General features: G+C 39.8%; 1 protein-coding gene across 8 annotated transcripts in view; it reads left to right on the forward strand.

The window, feature by feature from the left end:
* Positions 1 to 25,345, forward strand: part of TANC2 (tetratricopeptide repeat, ankyrin repeat and coiled-coil containing 2) — a 413,565-nt gene that overhangs the window by 171,341 nt on the left and 216,879 nt on the right. For 2 of the 8 annotated variants that reach the window (XM_056126696.1, XM_056126697.1), the window contains exon 1: positions 7,359 to 7,608. The exons of the other annotated variants lie outside the window; for them this stretch is intronic. The gene's annotated coding sequence lies outside the window, so the exon portion shown is untranslated. Of the gene's footprint in view, positions 1 to 7,358; positions 7,609 to 25,345 lie in introns of those variants that run through there. 8 annotated transcript variants of the gene reach the window in all.

Genomic DNA, 25,345 nt, shown 5'->3' on the forward strand with positions numbered 1-25,345 from the left:
TTATCTTAATAGTTGAAAAACTGGTGAAGTCATAGTACATATCATTTTACTCATTATATTACAATGATTTATTATTAGGCCAGTGATAATAGAAGTATTGAAATGAATTTCTTCAATTGTGGCCCCTCTTTTTCCCCTTTTTTAAATTGAATCACTGTGAGATATAGTTAGAAAGCTTTCATGATTGAGTTTCAGTCATACAATGATCAAACACCCATTCTGCCACTCCCACCCGACCCCACTCCCTGCCTCTATGGTAGACACTTTCCTTCTTACTCGCTCTCTACTTTTGGGCATTATGGTTTGCTGTACAGATACTGAGAGGTCATCATGTTTGGTCCTTTATCTGCTTTCAGCGCACATCTCCAACCAGCATGATCCTTCCAACCATCATTGACTTAGTGATCCCTTCTCTATCCCAGCTGCCTTCTCCCCAGCTCATGATGCAGGTTTCCAACTGTGAAGCAATCCTCCTGGCCCTTGTCTCTATTTTCCATGGGTTTAGTCTCACATTATGTTATTTTGTATTCAAATGTGGACCTTTTAATAAAAACTTAAAATCAGTTCCGAGAGGCTGTGTTAACAATTTTCTACTCTATTTTTGGCTTGGTTAACAAATTGCAAGTATAAGACATTTTAATCTTTGAGTTAAATCTTTTATATTGATTTAAAAATTTTAAATTTAAAAAATTTTTTGTTTTATTTTGGAGGCCTGAACCGTGTGGTACTTAGAGGCTACTCCCAATTCTGTGTACAGGGGTCATTCCTGGCAGTGCTTGGGGACCATATGTAGTGTTGGAAACCATCCCAGGCTTCCTATATGTCAAACATGCATGGAGTCCTTTGAACTATCAACTCATACCTGATGCTTTAGTTGTATCAATGCCAGTAGCACTGCACTGTAGCACTGTCCTCCCATTCATGGATTTGCTCCAGCAGGCCCAGTAACGTCTCCATTGTGAGACTTGTTATTACTGTATTTGGTATATCAAATACGTCATGGGTATCTTGCCAGGCTTTGCCGTGGGGGCGAAATACTCTCGGTAGCTTGCCGGGCTCTCCGAGAGGGGCGGAGGAATCAAACCTGGGTCACTCAGGTCGATCACTTGCAAGGCAAACACCCTACCGTTCTGCTATTGCTCCAGCCCATCGATACCAGTATAAATACCAAATAGCATATTAAAATTATTATCTTTATCTTTCATTATTACTTACTAGTTTTATTTTTGATTTATTTTTATAAGGTATCATTGATTATATCTTTAAGTTCTATTTAAATCATAGCTAGGTAAGTCAGAATGTATTCTTACTCTATTTCACTGAATAATTCACAGCACAATCCACCACACTTTTTTAAAATAAAACTGGCACAGTTCTAAATGATTTCATATAATGGACTCACTATTACATTTTTGCAGAAGAAAAACACATGACATAAAATCTTCCACAGTTATGCAGTGAAATGTTTTGTAAGAAAGAAAGAGTAAAATGAATCCTAACAGGTAAGAATAGTCAGACTGAGAGATAGCTCAGTCTACACTTCATACAACCCTGGATTAGATTAGATCCCTGGCATCTCTCACAATGACTGCCAAAACCAAAACAGAACAAAAATTTTACAATTACTTGGTATTGTTTTTGGATATTCTTTTTTAGCTGGTGCATGGTGATTCTGAAATTAAGATCTAGCTCTTTTAAAATTGAGGTACAGTAGATTACAACAGTTTCCATATGTGGTATCAGGGATTGAACTTGGGTAAGTTGCACATAATGCCAGCACCTTTTTGGCCCCAGACATTGTTTTTAAACGTGACAAGTATCATGCATAAAAGCTATAAAAATTTTTTTTTCGTTGTTCAGTTTTTTCTGTGATTTTTCCCAGGAAACTCACCACAGTTTTAAGCTACAGTTCCTGGAAAGTCTACTTGTCTATTTAATTGATCCTGTCTTTACACCAGTTCTGGAATATGAATAATTAAAATGTGTCAAATACTGAACATAAGGACCAAATAGTGTTTGTTCTTAAATCTACTTTTCAGTTAACAAAACATCATGAAAGGGATATAAATATCTGTGATTAAAAAATTCTTTTAGGGACTGACTCTTAAAATAGGAAATAAATTATGGCTTTATATAAACTTTTTGAAGAGAACAAGGCAGAATCTCCTGCTCCCGTACCTGGCTGTCCTCACCGGGGCCCCTTGGAGAAGGGCGGATTGAGTTTCCCTCTCCGCCCTGAGCAGAGCCCCGACAGCTGAAGACCTCCAGGACCCAGCCAAAGCCATGCTGAGACCACTCTCCACACGCTTGGATGAGGAACCGGCAGAGGAACCCAGGTGTGCAGAACCCCGGGCTGAGATCTCCAAGCTTGGTCGGTTCAGGACTGGGCCTCCTCCACCCAGCTCCCCCACCTTCCAGTAGCTAGACAGTTACACCCACCAACTGTCGTGTAACCCCATCAATGGCCAGGATCCAGAGACTCTAAAACCAAGCTCCCGGACCTCTTATTCTCTAGTTCTCACTCTCAGAGAACCCGGCAGGCTACTGAGAGTATCATACCCGCCTATATGCCTGACTAGGAACAACTGTAAAGGTGATTAGAGGCTGCCCCAAAAGCTTCCATCCCTCTCAGAGAGCCCGGCAAACCAAGAGTATCAAGAGTATCCTGCCCACACGGCAGAGCCTGACAAGCTAACCTCACGTACTTGTATGTCAAAAACAATAACAATGAGTGGTCCTCATTCCCCTGATTCTGATGGAGCCCCCAATATGTCATCGGGCTACACTAGCATGTGACAGGAACGAATGGGCGAATGGGAACGTTACTGGGCCCGCTCGAGCGAATCGATGAACAACGTGGTGATAGTGATAGTGATAAAACTTTGCACAGACTATTCATACTAATAAAAAAATATTAATGCTAAACCATTTTTTTCTCACTAGGAAAAAATTTTGCCCAAATTTTATGTGGTCAGTATTAATTTAGGCAAAAGCTTTATATAGCACAGCGAGTAGGGTGTTTGCCTTGCACACAGCTGACCCGGGTTTGATTCCTCCATTCCTCTTGGAGAGCCCAGCAAGCTACCAAAGAGTATCATGTCCACACAGCAGAGCCAGGCAAGCTCCCTGTGGCTGTATTCAATATGGCAAAAACAGTAACAAATCTCACAATGGAGAGGTTACGGTTACCTGCTTGAGCAAATCAATGAACAATGGGAGGACAGTGCTACAGTGCTACAGTATTTAATAAATAGGTGCATAATAGAATACTGACTCTGGTGAAACTTTTACTTATTTGTGTTGGTTTTGTTTTGGAGCAATTTTGGTGGTGTTCAGGGTTTGCTGCTGGCGGTGATCAGGGGATTATGTGGTGCCAGGGACTGAATCCAGGTCTTCTGCATGCTCCTATTCTGCATGAGCTTCTATTGTTGAGTTATATCTCTCAGCCCTCTCTGGTGAATATTTAAAACAGAGGGCATAGTATTCCAAAGGAAATTTTCCAGAGGACATTTTCTTTATTTTAAATACATTATACCATTGTTATTCATACTTTTGTATTATTGTACTATTGCCTACATTTGGAAAAACAAGAAATGTACTTATTTTGGAATTGTTCATCTATATGAATGATGTTTAATGTGCAGTGTTGTGATGTACACCATAGTTGGGCAGACACCCTTATTTTCAAAACTCCTGTTGAAGTTAGATAATGAGTAACTAAATATTATTTAGTGAATTTAATAAATTTAATGAAGTAAAAATTAGTAGTCATGGGAATGGTTTAGCCCCTTAAGTCTCCTCTACCCTTACTTTGAATTAAACCCAGTTAGCAACAAAACAAAACAATGTGTTTTTTCTTTAAAGGTACCTTATTTCAGTCAACTCTTATAGAACATAAAAAATATTGAAATGAATATAGAAAAGGATTTGTTATTCAAGTTTGCTTTTTTTTTTTTTTAAAGAATTGTAGTAGGATTAATCTGATGCATGGATCAGTTCAATTAGTTTTGGGAGAGAGAGGAACTTATTCTCTAAGGTATTGAATAATAGTTATAAAAGTTACAATTTGAGAATTTCTCTAAAAATTAACCACTGGAATAAGAAGATATTTGCCTCATTAGAGAGTAACTACATTAAAAAGATTGGACTAACAAGAAAAAGAAGATCAGATGTACTGTGTTCATGGGATGTTCAAATCAAATGTAAGTGTTCATTTGTAGTTTGCCTTGAGGTTATCTAGCTGGGAGAGACAAAAGTAATTGAACATGATTTAAACTAAGTTTCTCACTTTGAAGGATCTCTGGTATTATCATGCTCTAGATGTTGCTTCACTGTATCACTGTCATCCTGTTGTTCATCGATTTCCTTGAGTAGGCACCAGTAACGTCTCCATTTGTCCTAGCCCTGAGATTTTAGCAAGTGCCACATTGGAGGCTCTTTCAGAGTCAGGGGAATGAGACCCATCATTGTGTTTTGGAATATCGAATATGCCACGGGGAGCTTGCCAGACTCTGCCATGTGGACAGGATATACTAGGTAGCCTGTCGGGTTCTCCAAGAATGAGAACTAGACAATAAGACATTGCATGGCCGCAAATGCAGCTGCTCACTTCCAGGAGCTAGGTTTTATAGTCCCTGGGTCTTGGCCGTTGATGGGATCACACGGCACCAGGGCAGTTGGTGAATGTAACACCTAGCTACTGGAAGATGGGGAATCTGGGTGGAGGAGGCCCAGTCCTGAACCGAGCAGGCTTGGAGATCTCAGCCCTGGGTCCCGCACACCTGGGTTCCTCTGCCAGTTCCTTCATGCATGAGGCTTGTCGATTATGTGGAGAGTGGTTTTAAACATGGCTGTGGCTGGTTCCAGAGGTCTTCAGCTGCCGGGGCTCTGGTCAGGGTGGGGAGGGAAACTCAACCTGCCCTGCTCCAAGGGGCCCTCCCCTGGTGAAGACAGATGTTGCTTATACATATTTATCACCATTTTATTTTTTGAAGATGTTTTTGGAAGTCACATTTGATAACAGAACTTAATATTTTTAATATTTTTAATACGTAGTCTACAGCATTTCTGTTTACTGTAACTCTAAAATGATAAAGCTCCTTTCAACAGATGTGCAATGTGGTGAACTAAAAATATTCAATTAAACATAAAACATGGTCTTAAAAGCCATTTACTCTTTCAGACCAATTTCATACTTTTTTAATTCTGTTAAATTTTATTTTTTCCTTTTCATCTGTGCCATTTTGCTTAATTTAGTACTTTTAAGTAAAATAACATAGTTTTTTTCAGAATTGCAAATCTTTTCACTATGTTCTTTTCACAGTAGCTTTAAGAAGATTGAAATATGTTATTGTCCATGATGATAAATTTGAAGGCTTGCCTTACCCAACTTTATTGCTAGTTAGCAACAGAGACACTATTACAGTAACCACCAAACACCAGAAGACTAGATTTTTTTTCTTTTTTTTTTTCTTTTTTTGGCAGTTCAGGGCTCAAACCCAGGACTTCACACAGGCTGCCCACATAGAAGAACAATGCAACAATAAATTTACTTAATTGTTCTTTCTATCTAAACATTTTATCAGTATTGGCACTGGGAAAGAAATACATTTATAGGACATAGGGCTGGAGCGATAGCACAGCTGGTAGGGCGTTTGCCTTGCATGCAGCCAACATGGCCGACCCGAGTTTGATTCCTCCACCCCTCTCGGGGAGCCCGGAAAGCTACCGAGAGTATATCGCCCGCACGGCAAATCCTGGCAAGCTATCCATGACGTATTCAATATGCCAAACACAGTAACAACAAGTCTCACAATGGAGACGTTACTGGGCCCACTCGAGCAAATCGATGAACAACGGGAGGACAGTGACAGTGACAGAGTATCTCATATAAAATAGCTCTGTGTAAATAGGTAAATAACACTAGTAGACCATGCTTTCTATGCTGAGGCAAGATTTTTTTTCTGGACAAATCTATTCAAAGTTATATTAATGAGTGGAGAGAGTACCATCACCACAGCTAAATATGTACATTTAAACTTTCCCTAAGGTACTCCTTGCGTACTTTTTTCCTTGAAAATCTCCTGTTCATGGAAGGGAGGGCACTCCTGGATTTCTGTAAGGTGAAGGAAAACATGGGCAAAGGAAAGTATCCCAGGCCCAGTGGGAAAAGAGATAGAACAGTAATTCTGCATCATGTATAATTAACACAAGGAATTTCCTTGATAATGACTAAAGTCTGTGAGCATTTTTAGGGATGTTAATGTCTTTTGAACCTTTCTACATTTGGAAGTGTTATACCTCTCTTTGAAAATGATACCATTACTACTGCATGGGCTGGAGTGATAGCACAGTGGGTATGATGTTTGCCTTACACACTGCCGACCCGGCTGACCCGGGTTTGATTCCTCCACCCCTCTCACAGAGGCTGTCAAGCTACGAGTATCTTGTCCACGTGGCAAATCCTGGCAAGATACCTGTGACAGATTTCGATATGCCAAACACAGTAACAAGAAGTCTCACAATGGAGACGTTACTGAGCCCACTCAAGCAAATCGATGAACAGGAGGACAGTGCTACAGTGCTACTACTGCATGAATCTGCATGTTAACTGCAAAGTTAACAGTTCTCTAGATTTTGTGTAGCTGTTACTATGTATATGAATGAAAGATCTTTAATCAGATTTTAATATCGAAGTATTTAAAATAAATTTTCTGCTGTTTACATTCTGCATAGTTCCTTATTTATTTTCTAACTTTCCATCTAAATTAATTATGAAGATACTGTATATAAGCTTGCTCTAAACCTCAGTCTACCATTATTTGTTAGTTACTATATTTTGAACAGTAAATATTTGCTCAATTGATATAGAGCAGTAAAATCTGAAGAACAGTAAAAGAAGAAATTGTAGCTTTAAGGCATGAGGAACTTACAGCTTTTTAACATAAATTGTTCCCAGAATCCATGTCACAGGTCCTTATATGGTGCTGACTTTTTCCTCCCGGTTGCTATGACAACAGCAGCACTGCACCATTCATCAGCTCTGGACCTGAGCTTCATTGCTAGCCTTCCGTGTTACTCCTGAATCTTAAGAACCTCCGTGAGTCATTCACTACGTTAACACTGCGCCATTAGAAACCTAAGAACCAATTCTTCCAGAAATTTGCTTTAACAGAAGGGTAAATGCAGCTACGCCACGGGGGGTGTGGGGGGGTAATCATATAAAAATAGTTCTATTTTTCCTAAGGGGATCATGCAATCTATCTCTGCTGCAGTATTCTGAAAGGATAAGCTTATGTCAAGCAATCTAATGAGAAGAACTCGTCTCTTACCTTTCTTGAAATCATTAGATGTTCGAAAACAAATACCACACTGCATCTCTGGATACAAAAAGAAGCAGGTGATGTTGTTAAGGGTTTTATGCTCCATTGGGAGCATCACTTGTGCTTTGGGACCATAATCAACATCTGCCATAAGAAGTATAACCTGTAACACATTGGAAGTTCCGGGCAGTGTGAAGAGCAGACTGGAGAAGATTAAAGTATGAATTATTCCTGGCCTGCCAGATCTGATAACAACATGACCAGTAAATAAGAAGAAGTCTTCCAGGTATTCAGGAGAAAAATATTATACAGTATTGATTAATGAGGAAGAAAGACTAAAGTCTGTGAGTATGAGTAGAGTATTTGTGTTATATGGATTTCTAAGCAATGAGGTCTGCTTTGAGCATTGTAGAAAAAGAAATGCAACCTAAAAGAATTTGACAGTTTCCAAGAAAATCATTTAGAAAAATCATTAAGCACATTCATTTAATTTTTGTTGTGTATTAATGTTTATGTATGTGTATATGAATCTTTTAAAAATATTTTTATAGTTTAAAATAGATTTTTTGTGAGAAAAGCTGTTGACTCAATATTTTTTATGTAGTTGTGCAGGTCAGGTACTTTATTTGTTAGATTTATGATTCCAGAGTACATTTTTACTTTCTCTTACAAGATCTATCAGCAAAATACATTTTTTAAAAAAACAACCTGGAAATAGAACTTTTTTAGCGTATTTTCATAATATGTGAAATCTTATTTAATTAGCTTGCAGTGGATTATTTGCATACTTTATAGATTTTCCAAAACTGAATATTATTTGCTAGCTACATTGATTTCTGTTATTTGTTTTTTTGGTTGATAAAGGTAATTTGTATGCATTTGTATTGTGCTATATTATTAACCCCATAATGACTATCAATTTTAGATAAACTGGATTTACAAATTGGCTTTTCTCAAAGTACTATTCATTTTTGGGCATTTAATTATTTCCCATTTTCTGTTCTTCAGCTAACTATAGTAACATAAGATGGTAAAATACTAAAATTAGGAGTTGTTTTTTTCAAAATTATAGTACTGAGACTTATCTTTAGCTCCCTTAGAAAAGAGAAAGGAATTTCATGTAGGCTTATTCTGTCGGTATTTGTCTTCCTGAATTGTTCTTAAATGCACGTTAATCAGAAAAGATATACTTAAGGGCATAATTGAGTTCTCCTACAAATTTATAGGATTGGGAGAAACATTTTTTTTAGTTATTACTACATTTATATTTTTATATATATCCCTCCCATTTTTGAGATTTTTGCTTATGCACATAAACATATGACTACCAAATCTTTAAAAACATCTCTTAAATAAAAATCATTAATATATCAAATATATTAAGAGTAATGAATATACTAATTACATACTTATTAGTAAAAAATTTTTACTTTTAAGCCTGTAATAGGTAGAGTATATTGAGACATTATTATGAAGAAAATAATAGTTTTTAAAGTATCTTTTGATAACTGTTGACATTGTAAGTTAACCCTCCTTTCATGTTGTTATTTCTAATAGCCTTAATATTCTTGCTGACATTTATTTATTTTAAAGTAATTTTTCTTGGCACATACTATGATGTTTTATATGTTTGGGGCCTTGTCCAATGGGTATAATACTGAAATGTTGTATATTATCACATTTTTTGGTTTGCAAATGATATGATTTTAAATATACTTGTGAAATTCCCTATTTTAATAAATTATTGAGAAAGTCATGTTATAATCAACAAGCCTTAAAAAGTTGGTACAGTGAATCTGTATGTCAAGTGCTGGATTTTCTTAGTGAGAACCATTTGGCTTATTCTGGTGTATAGAATCAAGGTACAGATTATGTTTTTAGTGTTCTGTGAAAAAAGCATCATTTAAAGTTTATTTTGTCAGATTAAAAATAGTTTGACATCTTCAAATTGATTTTCTGAAATACTTAAAAATCTTTCACTATCTTTTTTGTGTACCATACAACTGGATAAAATTTTTAGTTAATAGTAATCATTGATTTTATTTGGGAAGGAATATATTAGTTAATAAATAGTACATAACATTTAGAAAAAGTAAAGAGCGTCTCCCAAAATTTTTATTAACTTAAACTTAGACGTGTCATTCTAAGAAGACTTCTGAGTATGTGTGTATTTGTTAGTTCCACAAATAAATTTTTATTCGGTATTAGCTGCCTCATTTTTGTCAGCTTCTGTGTTAAGACTAATAGGCTGACATTGATGATAAGTTATTTTTAAATGAGTCCTAGTTACCTTTTCTCATGGGAATCAGTCATAATGTTTATATGAGAAATATATTTTATCACCTCAGTATTATGTGTAGCAAAACTAGCAAAACTGCTGAATGAAATAATGCCTTTTTGTAGCATCATTGGAGACAATAAGAAAAGCACATGTATGGTACTTGTCACAAAAGGAACATTCACTCCAGTATTTTTTTTTCCTTTGCTTTGCCATTCTGCTTCACTTTGGGCCCAACTTCAGTGCTTTTTGGATTATTTCTTGGAATTTGAATTCCTACCGAAGAGGTATGGGATAAATCCAGGACATCTAAAAGCAAAAATAGGAAAAATTTTTCCATGGTTTTTAATTTTAGAAGTCTACTTTCTGTGTAATTATAAGTCTTTAAGATGTTTCACAAAACAGTGTGTTCTTCAAGGAAATATATCATGTTTTCTTCTATAACATTTACACATGCAGATAGATAGCAAGGTAAATTTTCCAGTTTAAGACTTGCTACTTAGATCACATAGTTTATGTTGAAATAAAGGAAACATATTTCTCTGGAGAAACAAAGTAAGAATCAAGGGGCAGGACAAGCTGAAGTCCTACTCATCAGTTCAAAGGAGTGAGTAGTGATACCATGCTGGATCAAAGTTGGTGGGATGAAAGGAATACCTTCATGTCAGAAATAAAGGATGAAAAAGAAGCTAATAATTTAGTCCCTCCTTCCCTCCCTCCCTCATATGTTCAATCCCAGGGTCTCTCACTTGGTAGGCCTGTGCTCTATCACCGATTCACATACATACCTGGACCCCATTTTAGAATTTTTAAAACAGTGAGAAATCCTGAAATAGATTAACCCCTATCTCAAAACTTATTTGATAACAAAGCTCTGTTTTCCTTGCTTGTCAAAATCATCTGCAGCATGGAATGAGAACCCTTTAAGAAATAAGTGAGTGAAGGAAATCGTGCCACTGGAAAGGCTGCAAGAGGGAGTGACTGCAGCAGGCAGTGGCAGCTGGCACTCAAAGTATTATGAAGTTATATTTCATACTGATCCCTCAGATCAATTGTGCTTTGATTTTTTTAAAAAAAAAACATTGCTCTTTAGAACTGGAGAGGTAAGTGATAATGTGACAAGTTTAAAATTGAAGCAGGGGTATATAGGACACATTAAAATATTAAATATATTAGTTTGAACATTGAGTATAAGTATGTGTGGAGGAGAAAATAGGATAGGTCAAAGAAGCCTTTGAGGTAAAACTAAGAGCAGTGAAAAAAATACAAAAACAAAGGATTTTGAGAAGTAAATAAATTGGTGACTAACCAATTAATGAAGAATCCAGAGACATGAAAAAGATACCAGAGATGATTTTAAGACATTGAGAATGTAATTGATTGATTCATGAAATGTTAGTAGGAACATTAAGACAAAATTCTCTCTTTAGAGAAAATGAGACACATCAAGTTCTAGAAATAGGGTATTAGAGTAGAAGAATACTGTAATTGTTATTATTGCCTTAAAGATAAATCACTTGATCACTTGACTTCCTGTTAATCATCGAGTTGCTCGAGCGGACGCCAGTAACATCTCCATTTGTCACTGTCGCATGCTAGTGTAGCCCAATGGCATCTGTTCACTCTAGGAACATGAAGAGCCTCAAGCTGATCATTCAGGGTCTTGACGAAGAAGTCTGACCACCTGGTAAGTGGGCGGCCATGCGGTCTTTTGACATCCCGTGGAATCCAGTTGGTAATGGCTCTAGTCCAGTGGTCATCTCCAAATCTCATTACGTGTCCAGCCCTTCTGATTTTTGACGCCTTGGCAAACAGCGTCCCTGATTCTTGACCGTTAATGGAGGTCAGAACTCCGGATTCTTTCTCTCATTTGAGTGAAGCGTGATACTACAAGCATAGCTCTTTCGATTCCTGTTTGGGAGACCCAAATAGCGTTCTCATCCTGTTTTCATAGGGCCTGGGTCTCTGAGGCATATGTTAATGCTGGAAGAACCGTGGAATCAAAGAGATGTACCCAGAGCCAGAGATTCTTCGTCCTCTTAGCTATTTCTTTCATGCTCTTAAAGGTGTTCGAAGCCACTCTCTTCCTCCTGCGCAACTCAGGTGCCAGGTCATTTGTCATGTTGACTTCTTGACCTAGAGAAGTCAACACATAACTGTTGCATTCGGAGATGGTCGTTCCATTGAGAGTGAATGGAACGTCAGGAATGAGACTGATTCTCATAAACATTGTCTCATAAACATTGTTTCTCATAAACACCTGAAGAACCTACCATCGATACTCATCAATACACTGGCTCAACTCTTTACACGTTACCTGTCTGAATACAAGGTTTTGTCCCAGGGGAACACCAGCAGGACTGTACTAATGTACAAGAAGGGAGATATCCACAACATTGGCAGTTATCGCCCAATCTGACTATTGTCTGTCATCTACAAGTTGTTCACTTGAGTCATCCTCACTAGGATTGGCAGAACAGTAGATGAAGGACAACCATGCGAGCAAGCTGGTTTCCTAAAAGGATTCAGCATAATTGACTATAGCCACACGATAACCAAGCTCATTGAGGTTTCTCAGGAGTTCAAGATGCCTCTCTGTCTAACGTTCATTGATTTATGATTCTGTTGAGACAGAAGCGGTCATTGAAGCCCTAGCCAATCAGGGCATTCAAACTTAATACATCAGGATCCTCCATGAGCTGTATTATGGATTCACTACCAGGATCTCACCATTCTACAAAGAAGTGATCATCGATGTCAAGAGAAGGGTTTGGCAGGGTGATACCATTTCACCGAAACTCTTCAGGGCCACCCTCGAGGATGTCATGCAACGACTGGAATGGGAAGGAATGGGAGTGAAAATAGATGGTCGGCAACTACACCACCTCCACTTTGCCGATGGTATCGTTCTAGTAACACCAAACATTAGCCAAGAGGCACAAATGCTGGTCGATTTCAACCATGAGTGTGGAAAGGTTGGATTACAGATGAATCTCATGAAGACAAAGATAAATAATTTTAGAAATAAATTGTAATTTATAGAGTCTATTTACAACATTAAAAATGGGTTTTACCATAGTATGAGAATAATACCTAAAGACAGAAACAAAGACCAGGAAGACCTGTCCATGGTAGGAAGCTTGCCACAAGTTGGGGGAAGTGACGTTAGGACAGAGAATAGACCACTATGACACTGATAATTGGAAATGATCACTCTGGGAAAGAACTGAGTGCTGAAAGATGGTTAAAGTGATGTACATGAAAACCCTTCAGTAACAGTATTTAAAACCACAGTACCTAAGAGGAAAGGGCAAGAGAGAAGGTGAAGGAGAGAGGTGAAGGGAGGGGGAGGGAGAGAGAGAGACAGAGATGAATACAGAGGTGTCTAGTGTCTGCCATTAGAGGCAGGCTGGGGCAGTGGGTGGGAGGGAAACATACCCTGGTGAAGGGATATATGTTGGAAGACTGTATAATTTGAAACCCAACCATAAACAACTTGGTAATTGTATCTCGTGGTGGCTCAAAAAAAATAGTAACTACATCCATAGTTCTCCACCCCCCCCCCAAAATAGATTTTAAATATCAGAAGTGAGAATAGATAAAAATAAACAGAAATGGTAGTAAATGAATATTTCATGAGTGTCACCCAGGCATTTTCATATTAACTAATTTTATCTTTTCAGTGTCAATTTGGATTGTTATCATCCTTCCAATTTTATTACAAAGAAAAATGTAAATGATTTTTTATTGATTAAAGTTTTGTGATTTATAGTGCTGCTATTGGTGTAATTCCAACACCACACAACACGAGTGTACCCACCTCCTTCCCCCAAGGAACCAACACCCTTTCTTTTCTCTAAACACGTTCCCCCCCAACAAGCTTAGTTGTGTGGATCAGTTCTCCTGCTGTGTTTAATGGCCCTTACTTTATATATGAAAAAAAAACAAGTTCTAATCAGGTTAATATTAAGCAGTACAGGGAAAAGAGATCAGGAAGTCAATTTAGCTCTCTTTAAATTTCAGTACTTGGAGGGATGGGTGATGGAACACTGTATGACTGAAACCTAATCATGAACAGCTTTGTAAGAGTCTTTCTCACCATGAGTCAATAAAATAAAAAAATAAATAAATTTCAATACTTACTCTCAGAAGTCAAGAAGCAAACACTATAAATATCCACTTAGGGAACGAAAGAGAAAAGCAGTTGTTTATAAACAGTTGAGATAAGTAAGGAGCAATTTGAAAGATATTGGAGAACTAATAAAGTTTAGCTGTTACAGAAGTTAGTCTTGACAGCTTTATAGAGAATTTAATCACTATTTTCAGATACTCTTATAAGCCAAGAATACAGTGGTAGAGGTCGTATAGTTTGCAAATAGAAAACAGTAATATGGAAACAGTTTTAAACCATGCATTTCAATAAAAATAACTGGAAAAGGGCTAGAGAGAATACAGGAGATAGGGTGCTTAACTTGCCTGTGGCTGACCCTAGTTTGATCCCCAACACTACTTGTGAGCCCCACTCCCCATCCAGGAATACCCATGAGTATGTGGACCCAACCTCCTCGACAACAGTAACAATGATTTAACTATAACTGGCAATTACAGGCTCATTCTGGGACCCCCACTTGAGAATAAATCTGCTGAAAAACCCAGGTATGCGGGACCAGTGACTGAAAACACCAGACTTCAAGGGTTCGGGACGGGGTCAAGACTTCCCATCTCCCCACCCTTCTGGGGCCCTGGCTGTCACACCCACGAACTGCCTCCAGGTGCCATTTAAGCACATTAACGGCCATGATCCAGAGACTCACAAATCTCAGAACCAAGCAGCTCACTGCAGAGATAGCTCCAGACTTCAATTATTTTAATTTTTAGAATCCCAGGAGCATACAACTAAAAAGCACTGATGGAAAGAAACTTGTTTTATCTTTATGTGACTATTATAAACAGCAAAAAAAAAAATCAGAACTTTAGAAAGTGTACTTGGGTGCAAATCTCTCACATCTAGTCCCACCTTTTTTGTTGTTGTTTTTGTGGCTGCTAAACTTTTTTCATTTTAAAGAAGCAGAACCCAACTATTTGCCTAAAATAGATCACTGCAGGTAAGAGTTTGATTTGCAGTTCAGGAAAACATATCTCATAGTTTTGTTTTGTTTCGCTTTGCTTTTTTGTTGAATCACTGTGAGATAAACCCTTACAGACATCTTATAGTATTCATAACAAGCAATACAAAATAAATTATCTTGAATCTGCCTGTGGGGCAGGCTTGAGTAATGGTGGGCAATTTCAAAATAATGGTGGTGGGAAGGTGTAGTGGTGTTGGGATAGGTGTTGAAATACTGAATATAATCAATTATTGTAAACAACTTTATGAAAATAAAATTTTAAAAAAGAATAACTGGCAGTTGAGCCAGAGCATTAGCACAGTAGGTAGGGTGTTGGGTGTTGAATTGCACATGGCTGACTCAGGTTCCAAGTTTAATGGGGTCTCTGACACCCCATATAGTCCCTTGTGCCCCATCAGCAGTGATCCCTGAATGCAGAGCCAGGAGTAAACTGAGCACCACCAGGTGTGGCCAAAAAAATTAAATAAAAATTTTTATTTTTCATATATATATGAGGCTGGAATGATAGGACAGTGGTAGGGCATTTGCCTTTCTCACGGCCAGCGTGGCCGAGCCAGGTTCAATTCTTCCACCCCTCTCAGAGAGCCCGGCAAGCTACTGAGAGTATTTCGCCTGCATGGCAAAGCCTGGCAAGCTACCCGTGATGTATTCGATGTGCCAAACACAGTAACAACAAGTCTCACAATGGAGACGTTACTGGGCCTGCTCGAGCAAATTGATGAACAACAGGAAGACAGTGCTACAATACTATGTATATATATGTGAAAAATTTTAAATTAGTTTTTAAGATTTTAAAGACAGACCCAAAAAGAGAGAAAATATCACAGTAATTATATATTCATATGCTGAATGAATAGTACGAATTAAATTCTTATTTGAATTTTTGAAGAATACAAATTCATAAAGGATCATGAATCTATTGTGCGGTTTGTTGTTTTCCGAACTGCAAACCAAACTTTTTTTTTTAATTTTATTGAATCACCATGAGATATAGTTACAAGCTTTCATGTTCGGGTTAGAATCACACAGTGATCAAACACCCAAACACCCATCCCTCCACCAGTACACATCCCCACCACCAATATCCCCAGTATACCCCCACATTCACACCCTCCACCCTCTGCCTGAATGGCAGACAATATTCCCCATACTCTCTCTCTACTTTTGGGTATTATGGTTGCAATGCAGATACTGAGAGGTTATCATGCTTGCTCCTTTATCTACTTTCAGCACACATCTCCCATCCCAATCGATTCCTCCAACCATCATTTTCTTAGTGATCCCTTCTCTATTCCAGCTGCTTTCTCTCTCCCTACCCCCACCCCGCCTGCACATGAGGCAGGCCCATGAGGAGCAGTCTTCCTGGCCCTTGTATCTACTGTTCTTGGGTGTCAGCCTCATGTTATGTTATTTTAGACTCCACAAATGAATGCAGTCATTCTACATCTGTCCCTCACTTTCTGACTCATTTCACTTACCATGATACTCTCCATGTCTATCCACTTATAAGCAAGTTTCATGACATCATCTCTCCTAACGGCTGCATGATATTCCATTGTGTAGATGTACCAAAGTTTTTTAACCAATCATCTGTTCTCGGGCACTTGGGTTGTTTCCAGGGCAAACCAAAATCTTACCTGCAGTGGTCTACTGTAGGGAAATAGTTGGGTTCTGCTTCTTTAAAATGAAAAATATAGAGCAGCCACACAAAAACAGGTGGGACTAGATGTGAAAAGATGTGAAAGATTTGCATCCAAATCACTGTCACTGTCCTCCCGTTGCTCATCGATTTGCTTGAGCGGCCTCAATAACATCTCCATTGTGACACTTGTTACTGTGTTTGGCATATCGAATACGCCACGCCACAGGTAGCTTGCCAGGCTTTGCCGTGCAGGCGAGATACTCTCAGTAGCTTGCCGGGCTCTCTGAGAGGGACAGAGGAATCGAACCTGTATCAGCTGGGTCAGCCGCGTGCAAAGCAAACGCCCTACCCTCTGTGCTGTCGCAACCACGTACACTTTCTAAAATTCTGGGTTTTTTAAAAGCTGTTTATAATTGTCACATAAAGATAAAAACAAGTTTCTTTCCATCAATACCGTAATTTATTGCTATTTTTATTTTAACATAACTGAACTATCCCTGAAACAAAGATGGTTTTATAAAAGTCCTGTGATACTATATCATAGTTCAGATTCTGCCACTTGGTGGCTTTTAGCTTACATCTCTAATCCCACCTGTTTTATGTGGCTGCTTTCCTTTTTCCTTCTTTAAAGAAGCCAGGAGTATTCCCTGAGTGCATCCAAGTACACTCAGTGAAGAAAATGTATATGAAGACTTTTCATCTTTTTGGGCTAATAGTATTAACTAAACTAGGTCTGATTCTTATTCATCTACTATTTCTTATTCCATTTCTCTAGTGCTTTTTTTTTCCCCTTTTTTTTGGTTTTTGGACCATACCCACGCCACAAATACGCCACGCCACAGGTAGCTTGCCAGGCTTTGCCGTGCAGGCGAGATACTCTCAGTAGCTTGCTGGGCTCTCTGAGAGGGACAGAGGAATCGAACCTGGATCAGCTGGGTCAGCCGCGTACAAAGCAAACTGGTTAAAACCGCGTGCAAAGCCAGTTTACTCCTGGCTCTGTGCTCAGGGATCACTCCTGGCAGGGCTTGGGGGACCATATATGGTGCCAGGAATTGAATCTGCATCTCTTATCATGTACTCACTCTCTCTGGCCACTAGGGTTAACTTTTGTTTTCTTTTCTTTTTGGGTCACCTCCGGCAATAACACAGGGGTTACTCCTGGCACATGCACTCTGAATTGCTCCTGGCTGTGCTCGGGGGACTATATGAGATGCTGGGAATTGAACACTGGTTGGCCGCGTGCAAGGCTAATACCCTACCCGCTGTGCTATTGTTCCAGCCCCTGACTTTTATTTTTGACACTAAAGTAATCAATAATATTTAGTCATGAACTTATATTCCATAGGAAACTGATTTCATATTCAAATGAAAACTTTGGAAAGGTATGTAATTTCCCCTTACATTTAAAAGAATCCTTTTCCAAAAAGAGTATGAGTAAATATTTATTATGTATTAGTGATAATCTTAGAATGATGATGTTATACGGCCAGTGCATGTCTGATGGAATTTTCATTTTAACATTTATTACAACTATGTTCTATAGCAATATATTTCAACACATAGCCTATATAGCATGCATAGTTTGGACTCAAAATGCTGGGGTTTGAATCCTTACTGTTCCCTTGGCAAGTAATTTAACTTCTCTTTGCCTTTCTATCTATAAAAAGCAGGTAATTATAACATTTATTTACATGGTTGTTGTGAGGATTAGATGAATCAAGTACTTTAGTCTTTGGATCATAATCATTCAGTCACTAATTTATTTTTCATAAGTTTTTAACCTGTTTTTCAATACCTTAAATAAACAGTAATTTCTGATTATCTTTATACTCCTTGTAGTTAGCACAAGCCGAGCTCACAGTAGAAATTCAATGAAAATCTATTGACTGAATCAATTCTGAGCTTACGTAGGGCTTTATTTCTAGCCTAAAGGCCAAAGCATATAGCCTTAATATGTTCTTTTTTAAAAAAGTCTTTGCTCACTCAGGTTTTAAAAAGTAAAATTTTGAAAATTCTTGACTTACATTTAATGATATATGGTTTTAAACTGAGTCTAGAAGTACTTAGGCTAATACTCCTGGCTGTTCCTCTTCTCCTCAATTGTTAGGATTCTCTGAAAATACAGTAGTACATATGACAGGAAGAAATAATTTTTTTATGAATGTTCTGGCCTGGTTTAAGAATTTCTTGCCGAGAAGTTAATTTGAAGGTTAGTTTTATATAAGCCTGAGACTACATGTATTATAGTTAAACTAGATTTCCTCATTTTTAAGTATCAAAAAGGCTAGATTTACCTTGGCAAAATTGAGATGAAAAATTGCTGTTATTTTCTTTGTAGTTTTTTGGGGGCATTATTGGTTACACCCAATGCTGGTCAGGGTTCACTCTTGGCAGTGCTCAAGCAGTGCTCAGGGTGCATGTAGAGTGCAGGGGATTGAATCTCAATCTACCACATGCAAGGCAAATACCTTAATTCCTGAACTGTTCCTCTGGTCCCTATTTTCTTATTCTATCACTAGGTCTTCTCTATTGTGTTGTGAAATTATCTTCATTATACCAACTATTTCTTATATAGTATTTTCTGCTCTTCCCCCATCATGGAGATAAATTATAACATGAGTGATTTTGCAGATATGTGACTATCTAGAGTATATATATTATTTCAAACAATATTTTACTTGTGCACTCTGACATAGAGTGCAAAGTTACCTCTTTCTCACTTGATTTGAATTTGACTTTAATTTTAAGTGTTATTTTCCTAGATTATGCCTTGAAATTTGAAGATATTTTGTCAGTTTTTATCTATATGAAATGGTTTTGATTTGTTTCTTAGATTGTTTTTTACACTATTTTCCAAGCAGTTTTTTTTTTCTTTTTGGGTCACACCGGCGATGCACAGGGGTTACTCCTGGCTCTGCACTCAGGAGTCACTCCTGGCGGTGCTCAGGGGACCATATGGGATGCTGGGAATCGAACCCGGGTCGGCCGCGTGCAAGGCAAACGCCCTACCCGCTGTGCTATCTCTCCAGCCCCGCAGTTTTTATTTTTCAAGTAGTGAACAGGCTCAGAATTTACTCCTGCCTCTGTTTTCCCGGTGCTCAGGGGATCGTAAGTGGCACCAGAGGTGTGCAAGGCAAGTGCCTTAGCCTCTGTACTATCTCTCTGACCCCCTCAGGTAAAGGTAAAGGCCCTCCCGTTGATCGTCGATTTGCTCGAGCGGGTCCAGTAACGTCTTGGAGACTTTGTTGTTACTGTGTCTGGCATATCGAATACTCTCGGTAGCTTGCCGGGCTCTCCGAGAGGGGCGGAGGAATCGAACTCGGGTCGGCCATGTTGGCCGCTTGTAAGGCGAACGCCCTACCCGCTGTGCTATCGCTCCAGCCCGACCCCTCAGGTAGTTTTTTATTTTGTTATTTTTCTTTTCAGTTTTTATCTATCCCTGGCTGTGCTTGAGAGTTTCTCTTGCATTTGTCCTTGGGGTCACTCCTGTGGTGCTCAGGAGACCATGTGGTGCTAAGGATCAAACCTAGGCCTCCTGTATACAAAGTATGCATTCTAACTCTATGAATTATCTCCCAGCCCACAAGTGGGTTATTAAGAAAGCTCACTAAAAAGGACTGAAGCAATAGTAAAAAAACAGCAGGTAGGGCACTTGCCTTATATGTGGTTAAATGTGAAAGAGAAAAAGAAAGGGGAAAAAATCTGGTTAAGAGTCCTTTGGAGTCTTCAGCTTAATCCTGAGTCACACATACATGAGGTGACACTCCTTGAGGCTTGAAAAAATATATATACTGGGGAGCTATAAATGAAACAGTTCCTAGAGTTCTCATAAGAATGAAAGGAGAGTTTTTCATTCTGACCAGCTGGTGGATAGAGATCTTGTTAAAAAACTGTAAGCTGCAGTAGAGATCCAAGAAAGTTACTCTTTGGCTGTTGGGCTAAACAAGTTGAACAGAAAGTTCTTCCAGACCTGCCTAAGAAAAGTTGTTAAAACAAGACTCAAAGGAATCAAACTCATTTTCTGTGACTCCTGTGCTTTGGAGAAGCAGAGAGGAGGATTTGTTTAGGCTTCCTGGTGAAAGTTAGGAATAAAGATGATGTTGACTTCCTTAATATCCTGAATGTGGAAGAGATGGACAGAGTTTAATGTCTTTTCTAGTATTTCCCATTTAATTCAACTATATTATTATATTTTTGTTGGATATTTGTTATGGAAAATAATCCAGTCTTTAAAGCTAGAAAGGAAATGATTGCTGTCTGATTATAATGAAAGTCTAAGGCTGTGAGGTGATTTATAGTGTGATTAACATTTATATTATCCATGAGTGCTTTTTAAAACTCACTTTGAAAAACATGCTTTATTAAGCTTCTTTCTTTTAATGCCTGTCTTTGCCTTGATTTTCAATTGTAGACTATTTGACAACCAATTATTAACTCACTACCATATATCGGAAACTATTCTAGGCATAGTGTATTTTAATTTTTTTTTCAAAATATGGATTCAGGTTGACCTTGAGTTCTTTTTTTTTTAATTTGGGGGGCCATAATTCATGGTGCTTAGGGATTACTCCTGGCTCTGTGTTTTGGAGTCATTCCTGGTGGTACTCTTGGGACCATATGCATTGCCAAGGATTGAACCAGGTTAACCACATGCAAGGCAAATGCCTTAACCTCTGTATTACCTCTCTGACTGCTTATCCTAAGTTTTGATGATGTGTATTCAGCTCATTTAAAAGAATGGGGAGGGGGTTAATGTATAGAAACTGCTAGTGTGTTTATTAATTCAGCATCTAGCATTTATCAATTCCCAAGCTATTATGTTCAATATACCAGAGAATACTATGATTTAAAAATCCGTTGTCTTTTCCTTCTGTGCACACACCTAAACTATATACACTCGCCTACTTGCATAAAAGTGCCATGAAATTAAATTTCCATGATGAGTGGAACTAATGTATACTAAATTCCAGACTGAGCCATGAAAGTTTCACATAACATTTCTTTCTTCCCTCCCTTACTGTTGATTGTTAACTTGATGCCCAGAGTCCTCCAGAAAACTCTGGCTCTAAGATCATGACAGAGAGTTGTGGAGAGGGCTCATAGGATGGAAGTGGATGCTTTGCATATGGAACACTGGATTGAATCACCAGCACTGTGATTCCCAGAGTACCAAGCCCCTGTGCACTACCAGGTACAACTACAAACTGAAAATAAATAAAGTGGAACCAAGCCACTGAAGGAAGGAGCTTCTTACTGCACCACCACAACCATTCCATTCACTGTATTTTACCACTGAGGATCTTTTTTATTATTATTATTATTTTTTATGTAGGAGTACTGCTATTTATTCAGCCACTGATTAGCTGATTGAATTGGGCATGAACTCCACCTTACTTTTTTCCCCCATTTTTTATAATTTTATTTATTGGATCACCGTGAGAGCAGTTACAAAGCTTTCAGGTTAAAGTCTCGGTCATACAATGAAACACCCGTACCTTCACCAGTGCCCCTTCTCCACCACCAAAAACCCCAGTATACCTCCATCCCACACCCTCCCCCTACCCGTGGAGCAGATGATTTCCACATTACTCTCTCTCTATTTTGATTACATTCAATATTTTGACACCAGACCCACTATTATAATTTGGGATTTACCCCAACACTCAGATCTGCTGAAAAGGCAACAGACAATTTGTTTTCTGTTGCTGGTTAAGGATAACATATGATCTTGTGTGACTGCAGTAGTGGCTGCGCGATTTTGAAATTCTGAAATTTTAACAATTAAATCTGGAGGGATTTCTGCCATAACCTGCTGGGTTTCAAGATTTGTTCCTGAGTCTCTTGGATCATGGCCGTTAAGCAGCTTGATCAGGAGTCAGACAGGCCGTTAGTGGGTGGTGTGACTCGGAGACTCATTGGGATGGGGAAGAAAGGGCCAGCTCTACCCCAATCCCGTGAGGCCCCTTGTGTCTCGTCACTGTGGGCCCAAACCTGACTGTCCAGTGGCCTCTGGAGAATGGCGGCCATCGAGCCGCCTACGGGGAGCAGGCAGAGGGACAGCACCCTTTCTTCCTAGGAATGGCCTGACGACAGTAACCTACTGCGGGGTCCGGACGTATCTCTGCCAAAAGCTACTGGGTTTCAAGATTTGTTTCTGAGTCTCTGGAATCATGGCCATTAAGCAGCTTGATCAGGAGCCAGAAAGGCCGTTAGTAAATGGCGACCTGGGATCTCGTTGGGATGAGGAGGAAAGGGCTGGCTCCACCCCCCTCCCATGAGCCCCCGCATGTCTCGTCACTGCGTGCCCAAACCTGACCAGTGGCCTCTGGCAGATGACGTCCATTGAGCCGCCAAGGGGGAACAGGTGGAGGAACAGCACCCTTTCCCCCCTGGGGTGGCCCAGCAACAGTAACCTACTGTTAGATCCAGTCGCATTTCTGCCAGAAACTGCTGGGTTTCAAGGTTTGTTTCTGAGTCTCTGGGATCATGGCCGTTAAGCAACTTGATCAGGAGCCTGAGAGACCGTTAGTGGGTGACGACTCGGGGTCTTGTTGGGACGGGGAGGAAAGGGCCAGCTCCACCCCCATTCTGTGAGACCCCACGTGTCTCATCACTGTGGGCCCAAACCTGATTGTCCAGTGGCCTCCGGAGGATGGTGGTCACCGGACCGCCAGGGGGAACAGGCCCAGGCACAAAACTGATTCCCACCTGGGGTGGCACAGCACCGGTAACCTACTGCAGGGACTGAATGTATTTCTGCCAAAAGTCGCTGGGTTTCAAGATTTGTTTCTGAGTCTCTGGGATCATGACCATTGAATGGCTTGATCAGGAGCCAGAGAGGCCGTTTATTGGCAGTGACTTGGAGTCTTGTTGGGGTGGGAGGGAAAGGCCCGGCTCTACACCCATCCCGTGAGGCCCCACGTGTCTCATCACTGCGGGCCCAAACCTGACTTTCCAATGGCCTCTGGCGGATGGCAGCCACCTAGCCGCCAAGGGGGAGCAGGCAGAGGGACAGCACCCTTTCCCCCCTGGGGTGGCCTGGCGACAGTAACCTACTGCAGGGTCTGGACAAATTTCTGCCAGAAGCCATTGGGTTTCGAGATTTGTTTCTGAGTCTCTGGGATCATGGGCATTAAGCAGCTTGATCAGGAGCCAGTGAGGCCATTCGTGGGCAGCGACTCGGGGTCTCGTTGGCTTGGGGAGGAAAGGGCCGGCTCTTCCCCCATCCTGTGAGGCCACGTGTGTTTTGTCACTGTGGGCCCAAACCTGACTGTCCAGTGGCCACTAGATGATGGCGGCTACCAAACCGCCAGGGGGAACAGGCCAAGGCACGAAACCTATTCCCACATGGGGTGGCCCAGTGCCTGTAACCCACTGCAGGGACTAGACACTTTTCTGCCAAAAGCTGTTGGGTTTTGAGATTTGTTTCTGAGTCTCTGGGATCATGGCCGTTAAGCAGTTTGATCAGGAACCAAAGAAGCCATGCATCCAATTATGTAGCTGAGCCAGAGGTGGTTTGTGGGTGTGTCTCCCACATACCTAACTTTTGGCCGTTTATTTTCTTGGTAAACTTTGCCCCTAGTTTTGGGGTCTGGCCAAAGGCACAGCAGCAGTTTTGGGGTATCTGAAAGTCTGAAGGCGCCATCAGACTCCTGGTGCACTCACCTCATAGGTACAGAGTGACCTGCTGGCAGCACCATACCCCCACCACTGAGTATCTTACTGAGTTTGTTACTTAGTTCTTGGCCTACCTGAACAAAGGAGGAAACGTGACTATTAGTAACTCTGGTGTTAGGTATGTGGGAAAGGGCCGTTGTTTTTATAGTTACTTGAGTCTAAAAGTTAACCTGGGAGTTTTTGGTCTTCCTCAGCCAGTTTGTATTAGATGAAAACCCTGCTAGCTCTAGTTCTGCTGGAGCTTTTGGAAGGGCTGCTTTAATATAACCCCACGTTCTGTCCCCATTTCCCTTAATCCCTAAGGAAGTTTCTGTTCTTTGAAATGAAATGAAGTACTTCTTTGTTTTTCTCCATTCTCTTTATCTCTCTCCCCCTCTTTCTCTATCCCCTCCCCTCTCTCTCTCTCTCTCTCTCTCTCTCTCTCTGAAAATTTTTCAAAGCTTTTACTTTCCTGTAAGTTTAGTGTGTGAGATCCCTCAGATATTTTAAAATGTGGTGACACAATTTAGAAATTGAGGGTTAGTGCTAACTGCCCTCTCACATTTAAGAATGACAACATGATTTACTCCAGGTTTTATTAAATAGCTGAAGCTTTCTATGGTGACATGCCTCACTTGGCTACTACCATGATATATCCCGTATATAGGTTCAGGAATTGTGTGCTTTGTGTGTAGCTGACTCACAGTGTGAGTCTTTCCCTACCTCTAGCTGTGCCGTCAGTGGCTATTATAAATGTGTAGAACTGATTGGCTTTCCAAAAAAGATGGCAAAAACATTTTAAGAGGAGGCTTCTCTGATTGTCTAATCAAATAACTGATTGCTCAAATGACCACAAACCCATTCACATAAGAAATCATTTTGTTATTAATTTGTTTTCTCCTTTTACACTTGTTATGTTCTGATTCTTTTATTGTCTTTAATGCCTAACTGTTATCTTAATCTATTAGTTCTTTTAGCGATAGCACAGCGGATAGGGTGTTCGCCTTACAAGCGGCCAACATGGCCGACCCGAGTTCGATTCCTCCGCCCCTCTCGGAGAGCCCGGCAAGCTACCGAGAGTATTCGATATGCCAGACACAGTAACAACAAAGTCTCCAATGGAGACGTTACTGGGCCCGCTCGAGCAAATCGACGATCAACGGGAGGGCCTTTACCTAAAAATACCACCTCTATCCCTTCACACTGGATACCAATTTAAATGCAGTTGTCTAAATATTTGCTCACATTTAGCACAGAGAAGGCAGAAAATAGAGACATTACATTGAGTTATCCTGAGATAGTTTGATACTCAGTTTTT

The sequence above is a fragment of the Sorex fumeus genome, unplaced genomic scaffold, assembly GCF_029834395.1.
Source record: "Sorex fumeus unplaced genomic scaffold, SorFum_2.1 ptg000063l, whole genome shotgun sequence".
Taxonomy (NCBI): domain Eukaryota; kingdom Metazoa; phylum Chordata; class Mammalia; order Eulipotyphla; family Soricidae; genus Sorex; species Sorex fumeus.